At 39.9% G+C, this 17536-nt stretch overlaps 1 protein-coding gene across 19 annotated transcripts in view; it reads right to left on the bottom strand.

Moving 5' to 3' along the window:
• SLC38A1 (solute carrier family 38 member 1) overlaps positions 1 to 17536 on the bottom strand; it is an 87123-nt gene that overhangs the window by 57105 nt on the left and 12482 nt on the right. For 8 of the 19 annotated variants that reach the window (XM_055357383.2, XM_055357376.2, XM_019038835.4 and 5 more), the window contains exon 2: positions 3152 to 3266. The gene's annotated coding sequence lies outside the window, so the exon portion shown is untranslated. Of the gene's footprint in view, positions 1 to 3151; positions 3267 to 5598; positions 5694 to 14758; positions 14882 to 16640; positions 16719 to 17536 lie in introns of all 19 variants that reach the window. The other 11 variants (XM_055357377.2, XM_055357375.2, XM_055357381.2 and 8 more) reach the window with 5 other exon arrangements.

The raw sequence follows: 17536 nt of genomic DNA, 5'->3' as shown, positions 1-17536 counted from the left end.
AGCAGTGTTGTTGTTGTTCTTTGAGATGGAGTTTCGCTCTTGTTGCCCAGGCTGGAGTGCAATGGCACAGTCTCGGCTCACTGCAACCTCTGCTTCCCTGGTTCAAGCGATTCTCCTGCCTCAGCCTCCCAAGTAGCTGTGATTACAGGCATGCGCCACCACGCCCGGCAAATTTTTGTATTTTTAGTAGAGACAGGTTTCTCCATGTTGGTCAGGCTGGTCTCGAACTACTGACCTCAAGTGATCTGCCCTCCTCAGCCTCCCAAAGTGTTCAAATTACAGGCGTGAGCCACCGCACCCGGCCTGAAGCAGTGCTTTTAAAATGAAAGTGATTCAGTTATTTTAATGTGTCAGATCGCAGAGCACACACATAGCTGGTACAGACTGCACAGACACAAAAGCACCTTCGGTTTAGCAATCCCAGCTTAAAGAAAAATGCAAATCCTGGGATCAAGCACCCAACCCTGGTAGTCAACCAGTAAACAACAAATTTATGTTTTGAAATTTTGCAAGTAGTGTATCCAACAACTGCAAGAGATTAAATCAATCTCTTCAATGAAATCACTTTATGTCAGGGAATTAGGGAATTAAAAACTCATACTCAAAGGATTTGGTTTAATCCAACTGCTACTATATTACTCATCAGAAATGAAAAACTTCCAGAGTTCACATTTTCTCCCATATGGATGACTGTGGTTTAAGTTTCTGAGGGATCACCCATAGTAAGTAGGGAGGGAGAAAAAGAATTTTGGGGGCACAGCAGCCTCACGAATTAAAAAGCAGATGGCTTGTCTATGGCCATGCCACCCTGAATGTGCCCAATCTTGTCTAAAAAGCAGATGGCCACAGAGGCAAATGCAACTTCAAAAGCAAGGCGTATAATGCATGGGGAGCCTCACCGTGATACTCTCAGCAAAGTGATGGGGACTATGGAATGAAGCAGAATGTCAATGAGCTGGGTTTTTTTAAAAAAAAATGTCATTAGCAAATCCCCTTGGACAATGTTGTGAATTTCGTCTGATCCTAAATTCCGTAAGATGGCTATAGCCTAGTTAAGGGTCAAACCCCAATGCGCCCAACTAAGTAATATTTCAAGAAGCATCTTAGTAATTTCTATTATTTTGAAGACCCACAGAAAGTGCCTTAGAATGATAACTTTTCCAGGTATCCCCCTCTTTTCCTCTTTCCACAGCCAGGCCACACGTTATTCTTTTCATTCACACAGTCTCCTATCTAGAATAAAACTTCCCTGGTTTCAGGATCCTGTAATGTGCCATAATATACACGTTTATAACATCTCAGATTCTAGGAACCTTGTCTTGTCTTCAGGGCAAGGCACCTCCTCAAGAAGGAGGAGAGCCAGGACAGGGAGATTTGACCTCATGACTCCTGGTCTGAGGCTGATTCCTCTAACCACAGTGGTGGTGCTAGAGACTGGCCCATTTCTGATTGTTTCTGGTACCTTCATGCAGTGGTGATGTTTTACCATCTGCCTTATGTTGCAAAAGCTGAAATGAATTAAAATGGTTGAACCCCACTCTTACCCCTTGGCCCTCTTTGATGCAAGCTGTCCAAATGGGCTAGACTGGGTAATATCTAAAAGTCTTGCCACACTGACTCCCTCTTGTGTGACTACATCCCAGGCTACTGAAGTGATATTACAGGGCTGATAGAAAGTTAATTCAGTGGATGGCATTTCCAATCTGGGTTAAGGAGACTTTTCTCTCTACAAAATGGAAGGAAATAGGGCACCAGACAAAAATTTTCTGCGGTAAGAAAGGATTGACTAATAATAGATCCCGAGTCTACTGTTTAAATTTTCATATTAAAAATACATATGTATGTATATATATGTGAGTGTGTGTATGCATATCACACACGCGTGCACGTGTGTAAAACTAGTAAGAAACAGAGAAGAAGGCAAAAGGATGAAAACAACAGATGAAGTCCTGGTCACTAAAATTAGGTCAATATTATGCAAATACTAGTACAAATTAATCACAAAGAATAATTTTTTATTATTATTAAATAACCTCTCTGAAACCTAACTTGTTCTTGAAAATCAAAATGGAAATTGAAGAGAAAAATTAACAAAATTAATGACACCTATCACCAAGGCCACACTTGCAAAAATAGTATCAATTCAACTTATCATATATTTATTGAGCACTAAGTGATGAAGGGATTGAAAAAGCTTGAAAAATGTTAAATGCAGGGATCTCAGGCAGCTTCATAGAAAAGTCACATTTGGATTGGACCTTGAAATTTTTTTTCCTAATTCTTTTTTTTTTTTTTTTTGAGACAGAGTCTTGCTTTGTCGCCCAGGCTGGAGTGCAGTGGCGCGATCTCGGCTCACCGCAAGCTCCACCTCCCGGGTTCACGCCATTCTCCTGCCTCAGCCTCTTTTTTTCCTAATTCTAAAAGTAATACAATGGCTGGGCATGGTGGCTCATATTTGTAATCTCAACACTTTGGGATGCCCAGGCAGGCAGATCACTTAAGCCCAAGAATTTGAGACAACATGGCAAAACCCCGTCTCTACAAAAAACAAACAACAACAAAAAAACAAAACAACAACAAAAAAATCAAAACAAAACATTAACTGGGTGTGTAGCACGTGCCTGTGGTCCCAGCTACTTGAGAGGCTGTGGTGGGAGATCATCTGAGCCTAGGGAGGTCAAAGCTCCACTGAAATGTGATCATGCCACTGTGCTCCAACCTGGGCAACAGAGTGAGACCCTGTCTCAAAAAATAAATAAAAGCAACACATACTCACTGTAGAATCTTTAGAACAGATATTGTAAAAGAAATTCTACCACCCCCAAATGGGCCACTATTAAGATTTTTCTTCCTTTTCTCTTTTCCTTTCCTTTCTCTAGCTCTAGCTCCTCTTCCTTCTCTTTTTTAAGTTTAGCATTCGTGATTTTAGATTGTTTTTAGCCTACTTTTTTCATTGAGTATCATATTGTAAGCATTTTGAAGAACAGAAGTGATTATTCTAAAAAAAATTAGTTATTTATTAATAAATACTAATTTATTAAAAAATAAATGAATAAATGAATGAATTAATTAACTAATATAGGTTTGGTAGAAAAGTTAGAAAATACAATTTTTCAAATGGAATAAAATGAGCAAAAAGAAAAAAGTTCACCTGTTATCTCAGCAAGCAGAGACGATCACTCTATATATATTGTTGTATGGCCTTCCAGGGTTTTTCTATGCACATAGATATAGTGCCTGGCACACAGTAGACACTCAATAAATATCTGTCAAATGAAAGAATGAGCACAAATAAAAAATATATACACATTTACAAAAATGGAAATTATACCAAACATTGAGTTTTTAAAACATTTTTTTCATGTAACAAGATATCATTTCCTATCCTGAGTTATGTCAGTAAGCACAGGTCTACACCATTACTGTTGATACTTGGTTAACTCTGCCAGAAATTGACATCTAACTGGTTATTGCTGGACATTCAGACTGCTTGGTGGAGAGAAGACTGACAGATGGAGATGGTGCCTGAGCTGAGACTTCTCAGTGGAGGGAGAACATGGTCAACGGCACAGAGTCAGGAAGTGCAGATTGAGTTCAAGAAACAAAGAACTATAGTTTCACTGAAAAATAGAAATAATCATCAGGCTACATGATTAATTAAAAGGCAGACTAGGGTCATCATGTGAAGATCTTGGTGTTAACACAACCGTAATTACTATCTGTCAACATTTATAATAGGTTATGAATTACAATTTATTTAGCACAGAACATTTCTGATCCTTACAACAACCTTGTGAGGTACTTAAGGAAGGCATCAATTTCTTGTTATGCTTATTGGTACAATTTATTAATAGTACCAATGTAAAATACATAATCTTGCTATTTATACTGCATGGCGTTATAGATCAAAGGAGAGGATACACAAAGAAACTTATCTGGCCTTAAGTCACTTAGAGCCTATTTAACCAAGCAAGACCAACCCATCTAAAATGACACTGTACCTCAAAACATTTACATGATATAGACTAAACTACATGGCAGAATGAAGAATAAGTCTGGTTCAGAGACACACATACCTACACAGTGCATACATGCATGAAGGAGGGAAGGAAGCAAGGAAGGAAAGAAGAAAGGAAAGTAGAACGGTGGAGAAATCAATGAGGCCAGGAGAGATCAGGTAAATCTTAATTTAATAAAGAGATAGGACCTGAACTGTGTCTAACAATAGGTAATATTAGATTGGGGGAGAGAGAAGACTTTCCTTGTACCGAGGACAGTACTGGCAGCCTAATTGCTAACACTTTGTGGTGGATTGGTCCACTCAATATTTGTTCCCACCTCTTTTTAGTCCAGTTCTATAAAGGATAGAAAGTTGAAAACTACATTTCCCACACTCCCTTGCAGCTAGGTTTCTAGATATAATTTAGATTCCACCAATGGGAGAGTGGTGGTGGCCAGAGCAAGGCATCCACTTTACTGGTACCATTCTAGCAGGTGCTGCAGCAGCAGGTAGCCCTGGAGCCAACAGTTGTGGCTATGATTCTTGATCATCAGATTTGGCTCAAGTGATGTGTTCCTCTAGCATGCACTTGAGATAATGGCTTCCTGATTTCCAGACTTCCTGAAGGAGGCACAGATAGCATTTAACCTTAGCAAGCCAGTTGAATGTGTTATGTTAATTATTCCCAGAGGCCCAGCCTAGAGCCTGCACTGCCAGTAATTTTAACAAATTTTTAGGCACTGAATTCCCTGTATTAAATCTGTTTTCCTTAGCATAAACAGATCTCTGTTAAATGAAACTAAACCCTGACTGATATCCTTAATTTTATTTCTCCCTTAAAATTTTTTTTATTACTGGAAATTTTAAACACATGTAAAAGTAGACAATGGTATAATGAACTCCCATATACCAACTTCAATGATCAATTCAGGCCTGTCTTGTTAGATTATTTTATGCCCACCATCACCTGGAATTATTTTGCAGCAGGTCCTTGATATCATATCATCTATAAATATTTCAGCAAGAATCTCTAAAAGGCAAGAACCTCCTTCTTAAACAATACCACTGCATTACTATCAAACCTAAAAAATAACAAAAATTGGGTAGCACTACATATCTTGCCACATACACTTAATTCTAAAACTTGTTATGAATCATCATTGGTTTTTTATTGTGAAGAACTAATATAATCAGACCTCTCCTAGCTCAATTCCTGAGAATCAATTATATAAGCTAGGTCAGTGATTTTGAGAAAGTATTAGTAGACATTTCTCCAAAGAATACATAAAAATGGCCACAAATATGTGAAAAGGTGCTCAACATTATTAACTGTCAGGGTAATGCAAATCCATACTGCAATGAGCTATCACCTCACAGCTCTTAGGACAGCCATTATCAAAAGTCAAGAGATAACAAGTGTTGGCAAGGGTATGGAGAAAAGGAAATCTTTGTACACTGTTGGAGGGAAGGTAGTTTGGTGCGCCATTATAGAAAACAGTATGGAGGTTCCTAACAAAATTAAAAGTAGAACTTTACTGTTTCATATGACACAGTAATCCCACTTCTGGATATATACCCAAAGAAAATGAAATCACCACCTCATAAAGACATGTGCGCTGAGCCTGGGGAGGTCAAGACTCCACTGAGCTGTGATCATGCCACTGTGCTCCAACCTGGGTAACAGAGTGAGACCCTGTCTCAAAAAATAAATAAAAGTAACACATACTCACTGTAGAATCTTCAGAACAGATATTGTAAAAGAAATTCTACCACCCCCAAATGGGCCACTGTTGAGATTTTTCTTCCTTTTTTATTTTTATTTCCTTTCTCTAGCTCTAGTCCCTCTTCCTTCTCTTTTTTAATTTAGCATTGGTGATTTTAGATTGTTTTTAGCCTACTTTTTAAATTGAGTATTGTATTGTAAGCATTTTCAAGAACAGAAGAGGGTCTTTTAAAAAATATTATTTCTTGATCTCTGTCACGGTCCGTTCAAAGAGGGCCAAATAGGAACAGCTCCCTTCTGCAGCTCCCAGCGTGAACAAAGCAGAAGACAGGTGATTTCTGCATTTCCAACTGAGGTACCTGGTTCATCTCACTGGGACTGGTTGGAGAGTGGGTACAGCCCACGGAGGGTGAGGCGAAGCAGGGCGGGGTGTTGCCTCACTCAGGAAGTGCAAGGGGTCTGGGAATTTCCCTCGTCAGGCCAAGGGAAACCGTGACAGACTGTACATGGAAAAACAGGACACTCCCACTCAAATACTGCACTTTTCCAAAGGTCTTAGCAAACAGCAAACCAGGAGATTGTATCCCACGCCTGGATCGGCAGGTCCCATGCCCACAGAACCTTGCTCGCTGCTAGTGCAGCAGTCTGAGATTGACTTGCCAGGCAGCAACCCAGCAGCGGAAGGGGTGTCCGCCATTTCTGAGGCTTGAATAGATAAACAAAGCAGCCAAGGAAGCTCAAACTGGGTGGAGCCCACCACAGCGGAGCAAGGCTTGCTGTCTCTATAGACCCCACCTCTGGGGGCAGAGCATAGCTGAAGAAAAGGCAGCAGAAACTTCTGCAGACTTAAACGTCCCTGTCTGACAGCTCTGAAGAGAGCAGTGGTTCTCCCAGCATGATATCTGAGCTCTGAGAACAGACAGACTGCCTCCTCAAGTGGGTCCGTGACCCCCGTTTAGCCTAACTGGGAGACACCTCCTAGTAGGGGCTGACTGACACCTCATACAAGCAGGGGCCCCTCTTGGACGAAGCTTCCAGAGGAAGGATCAGGCAGCAATATTTGCTGTTCTGCAATATTTGCTGTTCTGCAGCCTCCACTGGTGATACCTGGGCAAACAGGGTCTGGAAAGAACCTCTAGCAAATTCCAACAGACCTGCAGCTGAGGGACCTGACTGTTAAAAGGAAAACTAATAAACAGAGGGGAATAGCATCAACATCAACAGAAAGGACATCCACACCAAAACCCCATCTGTAGGTCACCAACATCAAAGACCAAAGGTAGATAAAACCACAAAGATGGGGAAAAAATGGAGCAGAAAAGCTGAAAATTCTAAAAACCAGAGCACCTCTTCTCCTCCAAAGGATGGCGACTCCTCGCCAGCAATGGAACAAAGCTGGACGGAGAATGAGTTTGACAAGTTGGCCGAAGTAGGCTTCAGAAGATCGGTAATAACAAACTTCTCCAAGCTAAAGGAGGATGTTCTATCCCATCACAAGGAAGCTAAAAACCTTGAAAAAACATTAGATGAATGGCTAACTAAAATAAACAGTGTAGAGAAGACCACAAATGACCTGATGGAGCTGAAAACCATGGCACGAGAACTATGTGATGCATGCACAAGCTTCAACAGCCAATTCGATCAAGTGGAAGAAAGGGTATCAGTGATTCAAGATCAAATTAATGAAATAAAGTGAGAAGAGAAGTTTAGAGGAAAAACAGGAAAAAGAAATGAACAAAGCCTCGAAGAAATATGGGACTATGTGAAGAGACCAAATCTACATTTGACTGGTGTACGTGAAAGTGACGGGGAAAATGAAACAAAGTTAGAAAACACTCTTCAGGATATTGTTCAGGAGAACTTCCACAACCTAGCATGGCAGGCCAACACTCAAAATTTAGGAAATACAGAGAGCACCACAAAGATAGTCCTCAAGAAGAGCAACTCCAAGACACATAATTGTCAGATTCACCAAAGTTGAAATGAAGGCAAAAATGTTAAGGGCAGCCAGAGAGAAAGGTCGGGTTACCCACAAAGGGAAGCCCATCAGACTAACAGCAGATCTCTCAGCAGAAACTCTACAAGCCAGAAAAGAGTGGGGGCCAACATTCAACATTGTGAAAGAAAATAATTTTCAACCCAGAATTTCATATCCAGCCAAACTAAGCTTCATAAGTGAAGGAGAAATAAAATCCTTTACAGACAAGCAAATGCTGAGAGATTTTGTCACCACCAGGCCTGCCATACAAGAGCTCCTGAAGGAAGCACTAAACATGGAAAGGAACAACCAGTATCAGCCACTGCAAAAACATGCCAAATTGTAAAGACCATCGATGCTGTGAAGAAACTACATCAATTAACGAGCAAAATAACCAACTAACATCATAATGACAGGATCAAACTCACACATAACAATATTAACCTTACATGTAAATGGGCTAAATGCCCCAATTAAAAGACACAGACTGGCAAATTGGATAAAGACTCAAGACCCATAAGTGTGCTGTATTCAAGAGACCCATCTCACGTGCAAAGACACACATAAGCTCAAAATATAGGGATGGAGGAAGATCTACCAAGCAAATGGGAAGCAAAAAAAAGTAGGGGTTGCAATCCTAGTCTCTTATAAAACAGACTTTAAACGAACAAAGATCAAAAGAGACAAAGAAGGCCATTACATAATGGTAAAGGGATCAATTCAACAAGAAGAGCTAACTATCCTAAATATATATGCACCCAATACAGGAGCACCCAGGCTCATAAAGCAAGTCCTTAGAGACCTGTAAAGAGACTTAGACTCCCACACAATAATAATGGGAGGCTTTAACACCCATTAGACAGATCAACGAGACAGAAGGTTAATAAGGATATCCAAGACTTGAACTCATCTCTGCACCAAGCGGACCTAATAGATATCTACAGAACTCTCCACCCCAAATCAACAGAATATACATTCTTCTCAGCACCACATCGCACTTATTCCAAAATTGACCACATAGTTGGAAGTAAAGCACTCCTCAGCAAATGTAAAAGAACGGAAATCACAACAAACTGTCTCTCAGACCACAGTGCAATCAAATTAGAAGTCAGGATTCAGAAACTCACTCAAGGCCAGGCACGGTGGCTCACGCCTGTAATCTCAGCACTTTGGGAGGCCGAGGCGGGCAGATCACGAGGTCAGGAGATCGAGACCATCCTGGCTAACACATTTAAACCCCGTCTCTACTAAAAATACAAAAAATTAGCCAGGTGCGGTGGCGGGTGCCTGTAGTCCCAGCTACTCGGGAGGCTGAGGCAGGAGAATTGCTTGAACCTGGGAGGCGGAGTTTGCAGTGAGCCAAGATCGTGCCACTGCACTCCAGACTGGGTGATAGAGTGAGACTCCGCCTCAAAAAAAAAAAAAAGAAAAAAGAAACTCACTCAAAACCGCACAACTACATGGAAACTGAGCAACCTGCTCCTGAATGACTACTGGGTAAATAACAAAAGGAAGGCACAAATAAATACGTTCTTTGAAGCCAATGAGAACAAAGACACATCATACCAGAATCTCTGGGACACATTTAAAGCAGTGTGTACAGGGAAATTTATAGCACTAAAAGCCCACAAGAGAAAGCAGGAAAGAGCTAGAATCAACACCCTAACAACACAATTAGAGGAACTAGAGAAGCAAAAGCAAACAAATTCAAAAGCTAGCAGAAGGTAAGAAATAACTAATATTGGAGCAGAATTGAAGGAGATAGAGATATAAAAAAACCCTTCAAAAAATCAATGAATCCTGGAGCGGGTTTTTTGAAAAGAACATCACAATTGATAGACCACTAGCAAGACTAATAAAGAAGAAAACAGAGAAGAATCAAATAGATGCAATAAAAAATGATAAAGGGGATATCACCACCAATCCCACAGAAATACAAACTACCATCAGAGAATACTATAAACACCTCTACACAGATAAACCAGAAAAATCTAGGAAAAATGGCTGAATTCCTGGGCACATACACCCTCTCAACACTAAACCAGGAAGAAGTGGAATCTCTGAATAGACCAATAACAGGCTGTGAAATTGAGGCAATAATTAATAGCCTACCAAGTAAAAGAAGTCCAGGACCAGAAAGATTCACAGATGAATTCTACCAGAGGTACAAACAGGAGCTGGTACCATTCCTCCTGAAAATATTCTAATTAATGGAAAAAGAGGGAATCCTCCCTAACTCATTTTATGAGGCCCTCATCATCTGATACCAAAGCCTGGCAGACACACAACAAAAAAAGAGAATTTTAGGCCAATATCCCTGATGAACATTGATGCGAAAATCCTCAATAAAATACTGGCAAATAAAATCCAGGAGCACATCAAAAGCCTTATCCACCACAATCAAATTGACTGCATCTCTGGGATGCAAGGTTGGTTTAACATACGCAAATCAATAAACCTAATCCATCACATAAACAGAACCAACAACAAAAACCACATGATTATCTCAATAGATGCAGAAAAGGCCTTCGACAAAATTCAACAGCCCTTCAGGCTAAAAACTCTCAATCAACTGGGTATTGATGGAACGTTTCTCAAAATAACAAGAGCTATTTATGACAAACCCACAGCCAATATCATACCGAATGGGCACAAACTGGAAGCATTCCCTTTGAAAACTGGCACAAGACAGGGATGCCCTCTCTTACCACTCCTATTCAACACAGTGTTGGAAGTTCTGGCCAGGGCAATCAGCCAAGAGAAAGAAATAAAGTGTATTCAATTAGGAAAAGAGGAAGTCAAACTGTCCCTATTTGCAGATGACATGATTGTATATTTAGAAAACCCCTTCATCTTAGCCCAAAATCTCCTTAAGCTGATAAGCAACTTCAGCAAAGTATCAGGATACAAAATCAATGTGCAAAAATCACAACCATTCCTATACACCAATAACAGACAGACAAACAGAAAGCCAAATCATGAGTGAACTCCCATTCACAATTGCTACAAAGAGAATAAAATACCTAGGAATCCAACTTACAAGGGATGTGAAGGACCTTTTCAAGGAGAACTACAAACCACTGCTCAACGAAATAAAAGAGGACACAAACAAATGGACTAACATTCCATGCTCATGGGTAGGAAGAATCGATATCGTGTAAATGGCCATACTGCCCAAGGTAATGTATAGATTCAATGCCATCCTCATCAAGCTACCAATGACTTTCTTCACAGAATTGGAAAAAAAACTACTTTAAAGTTCATATGGAACCAAAAAAGAGCCCACATTGCCAAGACAATCTTAAGCAAAAAGAAGAAAGCTGGAGGCATCACGCTACCTGACTTCAAACTATGCTACAAGGCTACAGTAATCAAAACAGTATGGTACTGGTACCAAAACAGATATATGGACGAATGGAACAGAACAGAGGCCTCAGAACTAACACTACACATCTACAACCATCTGATCTTTGACAAACCTGACAAAAACAAGAAATGGGGAAAGGATTCCCTATTTAATAAATGGTGCTGGGAAAACTGACTAGCCATGTGTAGGAAGCTGAAACTGGATCCCTTCTTGACACCTTATACAAAAATTAATTCAAGATGGATTAAAGACCTAAGTGTTAGACCTGAAACCATAAAAACCCTAGAAGAAAGCCTAGGTAATACCATTCAGGACATAGGCATGGGCAAGGACTTCATGACTAAAACACCAAAAGCAATGGCAACAAAAGCCAAAATTGATAAATGGGATCTAATTAAACTAAAAAGCTTCAGCACAGCAAAAGAAACTACCATCAGAGTGAACAGGCAACCTACAGAATGGGAGAAAATCTACCCATCTGACAAAGGGCTCATATCCAGAATCTACAAAGAACTTAAATAAATTTTCAAGAAAAAAACAAACAACCCCAGCAAAGAGTGGGCAAAGGATATTAACAGACACTTCTCAAAAAAGACATTTATGGAGCCAACAGACATATGAAAAAAATGCTCATTATCACTGGTCATCAGAGAAATGCAAATCAAAACCACAATGAGATACCATCTCACTCCAGTTAGAATGGCAGTCATTTAAAAAGTCAGGAAACAACAGAGGCTGGAGAGGATGTGGAGAAATAGGAATGCTTTTACACTCTTGGTGGGAATGTAAATTAGTTCAACCATTGTGGAAGACAGTGTGGCAATTCCTCAAGGATATAGAACCAGAAATACCATTTGACCCAGCAATCCCATTACTGGGTATATACCCAAAGGATTATAAATCTTGCTACTATAAAGACACATGCACATGTATGTTTATTGTGGCACTATTCACAATAGGAAACACTTGGAACCAACCCAAATGTCCACCAATGATAGACTGGATTAAGAAAATGCGGCACATATACACCATGGAATACTATGCAGCCATAAAAAAGGATGAGTTCATGTCCTTTGAAGGGACATGAATGAAGCTGGAAACCATCATTCTCAGCAAACTATCACAAGGACAGAAAATCAAACACTGTATGTTCTCACTCATAGGAGGCATTGAACAATGAGAACAGCTGGATACAGGGAGGGGAACATCACACACCGGGGCCTGTCACGGGGTGGGGGCCTGGGGGAGGGATAGCATTACGAGAAATACCCAATGTAAATGATGAATTAATGGGTGCAGCAAACCAACATGGCACATGTATACATATGTAGCAAACCTGCACGTTGTGCACATGTACCCTAGAACTATAATATATATACCCTAGAAGTACAATAAAATATATATATTCATTCTTTATTAATAAATAAATGCTAATTAATTTATTAAAAAATAAATACATGAATGAATTAATTAATATAGATTTGGTAGAAATGTTAGAAAATACAATTTTTCAAATGGAATAAAACAAGCAAAAAGAAAAAATGTTCACCTGTCATCTCAGCAAGCAGAGACGATCACTGCATATATATATAATTGTTGTATGGCCTTCCATGGTTTTTCTATGCACATAGAAATGTTCTTTCTATGTTCATTGCAGCATTATTCACAATAGCCAAGATATGGAAACAATCTAAGTGCCCATGGATGTGAATGGATAAGAAACACAGGCACATATAAAATAAAATGTTATTCAACCTTAAAAAAGAAGGGGATCCTCTCATTTGCCACAACCTGGATGAATCAAAAAAAAAAAAGTCTGATACACAGACATAGAGAATAAAACAGTTGTTATAAAGAGTTTGGGGAGGAAATGTGGAGATGTAGGTCAAAGGATATGAAGTTGCAGATGTGTAGGATGAATAAGTCTAGGGAGCAAATGTACAACATGAGGACTGTAGTTAATACAGTTTGAGTATTTCTTATCAAAAATGTTTGGGACCAGAGGTGTTACAAGAAAGGGGTCCTGATCTGGACCCCAAAAGAGGGTTCTTGGATCTCAGGAAAGAAAGAATTCAGGGCAAGCCCAAGGTGCAAAGCAGAAGCAACATTATTAAGAAAGTAAAGGAATAAAAGAATGGCTACTCCACAGACAGAGCAGCCCCAAGGGCTGCTGGTTGCCCATTTTTATGGTTATTTGTTGATGATATGCTAAACAAAGTGGATTATTCATGCCTCCCCTTTTTAGACCATATAGGGCAACTTCCAGATGTTGCCATGGCATTTGTAAACTGTCATGGCACTGGTGGGAGTGTAGCAGTGAGGATGACCAGAGGTCACTCTCATCACCATCTTGGTTTTGGTGGGTTTTAGCCAGCTTCTTTACTGCAAGCTGTTTTATCATTAAGGTCTTTACGACCTGTACTTTGTGCTAACCTCCTATCTCATTCTGTGACTTAGAATGCTTTAACCATCTGGAAATGCAGCTCAGTGGCTCTCAGCCTCATTTTACTCAGCTCCTATTTAAAATGGAGTTGCTCTGGTTCACATGCCTCTTGACATTTCCCCCCTCCCTTTTATAAGAGAACCCTTAATCCTAAGGGCTGCACAGGGATGAAAATCCATCTTTAGTAACTTCTTCAGGCTGAATAGGGGTGATGGTATTCCTACCTAACTATGAGAATATCTTGTGTTCAGGGTAGAGACGAGCTCAGTCAGAAAGCATCAGTATGGTGAGGGACATTCATGACTCTTAAGTTCCAACAAAAAGTAATATTTGGAAGATGAATAAGTGTTCAATTTAAGAAAACATTGAGTAAGCTTATCCTTATGCCTATACAGAGTGCCATAGCAATGTATTCCACAAGAGTAAAGCAAAATAAGAAAAAATTATCTCAAGTAAACTAAATTATAAGGCTTTCCAAATTATAAGGGCAACTGTTGGAACCAAGCTGATATGACATTGCTAGATGATTCCAATATGTCCAGAATTGGAATATTGATCCAGATTTTTACATTACTCATCCCTCTTGTTTCTTCTGACGAGCAGCTAGAGATCACTGGTTGGTTCACAGGAATAAATTGCAGCAACTAACTTAAAAGCAACTGATGAGACTAGAATTTAATAACAAGTGTAGCATAATTCTTGAAACACAGTTTCTCTCTCCAGTTTCCCATTTTTTACTAAAGACAAATCACAGTAACACTGATTTGCTTTATTATACTTGGCCTGATTTTTTGTATAAAGTGCAGCAAGAATAATTATTTTTCACATAAGCCTTTTGTAATTTCGCTTTGATGGAACTCTGCTCCATAGAAGGAATCTCAGATAAGACTTTTTAGAACCAAGCCTTGCAATGAGTTTGAACCCTCAAATACCTATGAGTTGGGTAAATTTCTCTCCTTTTGAGGTCCCAAGATAACTTGGGACTCCTGGACCTGCTAGAAAGTGACATTCTTACGACAGGTTAGAAACCCTGTACATGGACTGTGTAGGCAAGTATGAGGCCAATTCCCCAAAGGGATTTGCTTGGCTTTACAAGTCAAGTTTGATTCCTTAAAGGAAAGCATGCTGTTCCAGTCAAAGCCTTGGTAAAATAACCAGTTTCTCCAATTGTGTCCTGTTACAAAAGAAAACAGATTCTTATTGCACTTATGCAAATAACTATATTGCTAAAAGTTGAGAATACTCACAGATAGTTTCCAGATTCTGGGGAAATCAGGTAGAGAGAAACAAACATGCTCCAAATTTTGTTCAGAGGAGTATACTTTACATAATTGCTACAAGCTGTAAATAGCTCAAAAGTTTCCTTGACTCTGAAAAACAAAACAAAGGGTCAGCAACATTTTAAGCAAAGTCAAAAAGATTACTTTAGTCTTCTATTGTTTCGGTTAATTTAGTTAACCCCTGTTCTTGATATTCATGAACATTTCACCTCTCTGTGAGAGTTCTGAAAGTTTTTTCTTCTATTCTAATGTCACAATTTCCAAAGTTATCAGAAGCTTGCATTTTAGAACATCTGTCAAAGTCCTACTGTTGATTATAAAACCACCTTTTAAAGAGGATTAAAACAAGAAAACTATTGTCTGTGGATAACAAAATCTTTTAGGACAGCCACTATTAAAGCCACGATTGACTAGGAAATTTGGGTTACCTCTGTGTACACAATAATTTTATGTAACAATTATAATTATTAATAACACACAGATCATGAGAAGGTTTTTCCTCTAAGAAAAACCTGTTGTGCTTTTACTCCAATGTCTAACTTATGGAAAAAATGAATAATACCCCTTTAGTTTTAGCCAATGTCCACATACAGAATCTTTTTTTACAAGATTAGTTTTTTACACTTTCCATAACTTGCTTAAACCTTCAGCTTTATTCTATCTAACTGAAAACAATTCTTTAATCCTTTAATTTGGGCAAGAAAAATCCACATTCCCATACCTTCTTATAATCTTTCACCAAAAACACATTTCACTTTTCTTACACACTTTGCATGTAGAACTGTTTTTTCAGTAGTCTTAATTATATGTTACAATGCTAACTCTTTTACTTTTGATGAAAACCTTGGTAAGTTTGGGATTTTAATTATGTACTAGGTGTGCAGCCTAGGATAGCACACGGAAGTGCAGATAAGGACTGACTTTTTCCAGCATAGCTACGGGGTGTGGCTAACTCCACATGTCCCTGGCCTAATCTAGAATCTAATGCTCCAAAGTAGCCAAAGTAGGTAAACTGAACAATTTTCAAAAGTCAAAGGGCTGGGTGTGGTGGCTCAAGCCTGTAATCCCACCACTTTGGGAGGCCAAGGCGGGTGGATCACAAGGTCAGGAGATCAAGACCATCCTGGCTGACATGGTGAAAGAAACCCTGTCTCTACTAAAAATACAAAAAATTAGCTGGGCATGGTGGCTGGCGCCTGTAGTCCCAGCTACTTGGGAGGCTGAGGCAGGAGAATGGCGTGAACCTAGGAGGCAGAGCTTGCAGTGAATCGAGATCGCGCCACTGCACTCCACCCTGGGCAACAGAGCGAGGCTCTGTCTCAAAAAAAAAAAAAAGTCAAAGCAGCAGTTTATGACCTTAAGGCATTTAGCAAACTTAATATCTGACCTGCATAATTTAGACCAAATGTCTTTATTTTATCAGTAATCTTTAAAACTGTTTTTATTTCCCAAAGATTACTTAAGTCACATGAACTAAAAGGCATTATACTTTTTACTTATGTGACAAAATATTTGATTTAAGCTTATTATTATTAAAGCAATTAATTAAAATTCTTTTATATTACACACACATAATACATATAAATACATAGACAACAGAAGACAAAGGATGATCCCTTAAGCTGGGAATTCAACCCCGAACCCGGGCTGCCATTGTGATGGCAGAGACCAAGAGAAAGTACTGCCACGTGGTTGCAAGGTCAAGCTCCCAAGGACATGACTGACTGGAAGGAAACCTCATCCAGTTTGCGTGCGAGCGCACACACACACACACACACACAGAGAGAGAGAGAGAGAGAGAGAGAGAGAGAGAGAGAGACCAGAAGTCTGGCTGGTAAGAAATTCTTACCCTTTGGCCAGCATGCCAGGATTCTGGGTTCCCTCTCCCTGAGACCTGGCTGGCTGCATCACAGCCCTGGGGGCCAAGCTGCAACACAAAGGAAAATTATCTTTTTCCATCTGGCCAGAACAAAATATGTGTGACAAAACATAGACATTACCACTGTGCTTAACACCCAATATCAAACTGGCAAGGCTCAAACTTGCCCCCATCATTGTTAATCCAACCTCCAACCAAGAGTTTCAACATGTGGTCTCTGGGTAAGATGGTCGCCCTGAGTAATAGAAAAGATAATAAAGGGAAAGGAGAGAGAGAAAAGCATTGCCTGTGGCAGGGTGGAGAAGGCGAAATGCTCAGGGAGGCCAGAAAAAGACCCACCCATTGCAGCACCACTGAAAAGTTCAGGCGGCCACTTGTCAGTCAAGAAGTGATCTTTTCCAGCAGTCCCATCAGCTCTCAAGTTTCCCCTTTTAGGGAGGAAAAAGCATTCCGTGTCCCAAGATTCTGTACATGCCTAATCCTGTCACCCACAGCCATCAGCAGAGACTGCCAGGCAGATTAATCCAAAGAGAATAGCAGTTAACAGGCCGTAGTACCAAGCCCATTCTTAGCCAAGAGGGATTTTAAGAGAAGGACTTTACTGAGAGGGACTTCTAACCCCCTAAATCTTGGAAGGATTTCTAACACTCCTAATTTGGGCCTCTAACCCATTATGGGTGTCCTTGTCTTTTATCAAGAGGAGGCTTTAACCCTTTCTGTCTTAGGAGAAACTCTAACTCTCCTAAGTTGGGCCTCTAACCCAATCCCATTCTTTACCCAGGTACCCCACCACTTACCCCAAGTTGGCTGATCAATCTATTGCCTTTGGGTTGGGAGGCTTCTTCAGTATTGTACCTTCCGGGTTT

The sequence above is a fragment of the Gorilla gorilla genome, chromosome 10 (genome assembly GCF_029281585.2).
Source record: "Gorilla gorilla gorilla isolate KB3781 chromosome 10, NHGRI_mGorGor1-v2.1_pri, whole genome shotgun sequence".
Classification (NCBI taxonomy): Eukaryota; Metazoa; Chordata; class Mammalia; order Primates; family Hominidae; genus Gorilla; species Gorilla gorilla.
The sequence above is the reverse complement of the archived record's forward strand: the minus strand, read 5'-3'. Positions and strand labels throughout refer to the sequence as shown.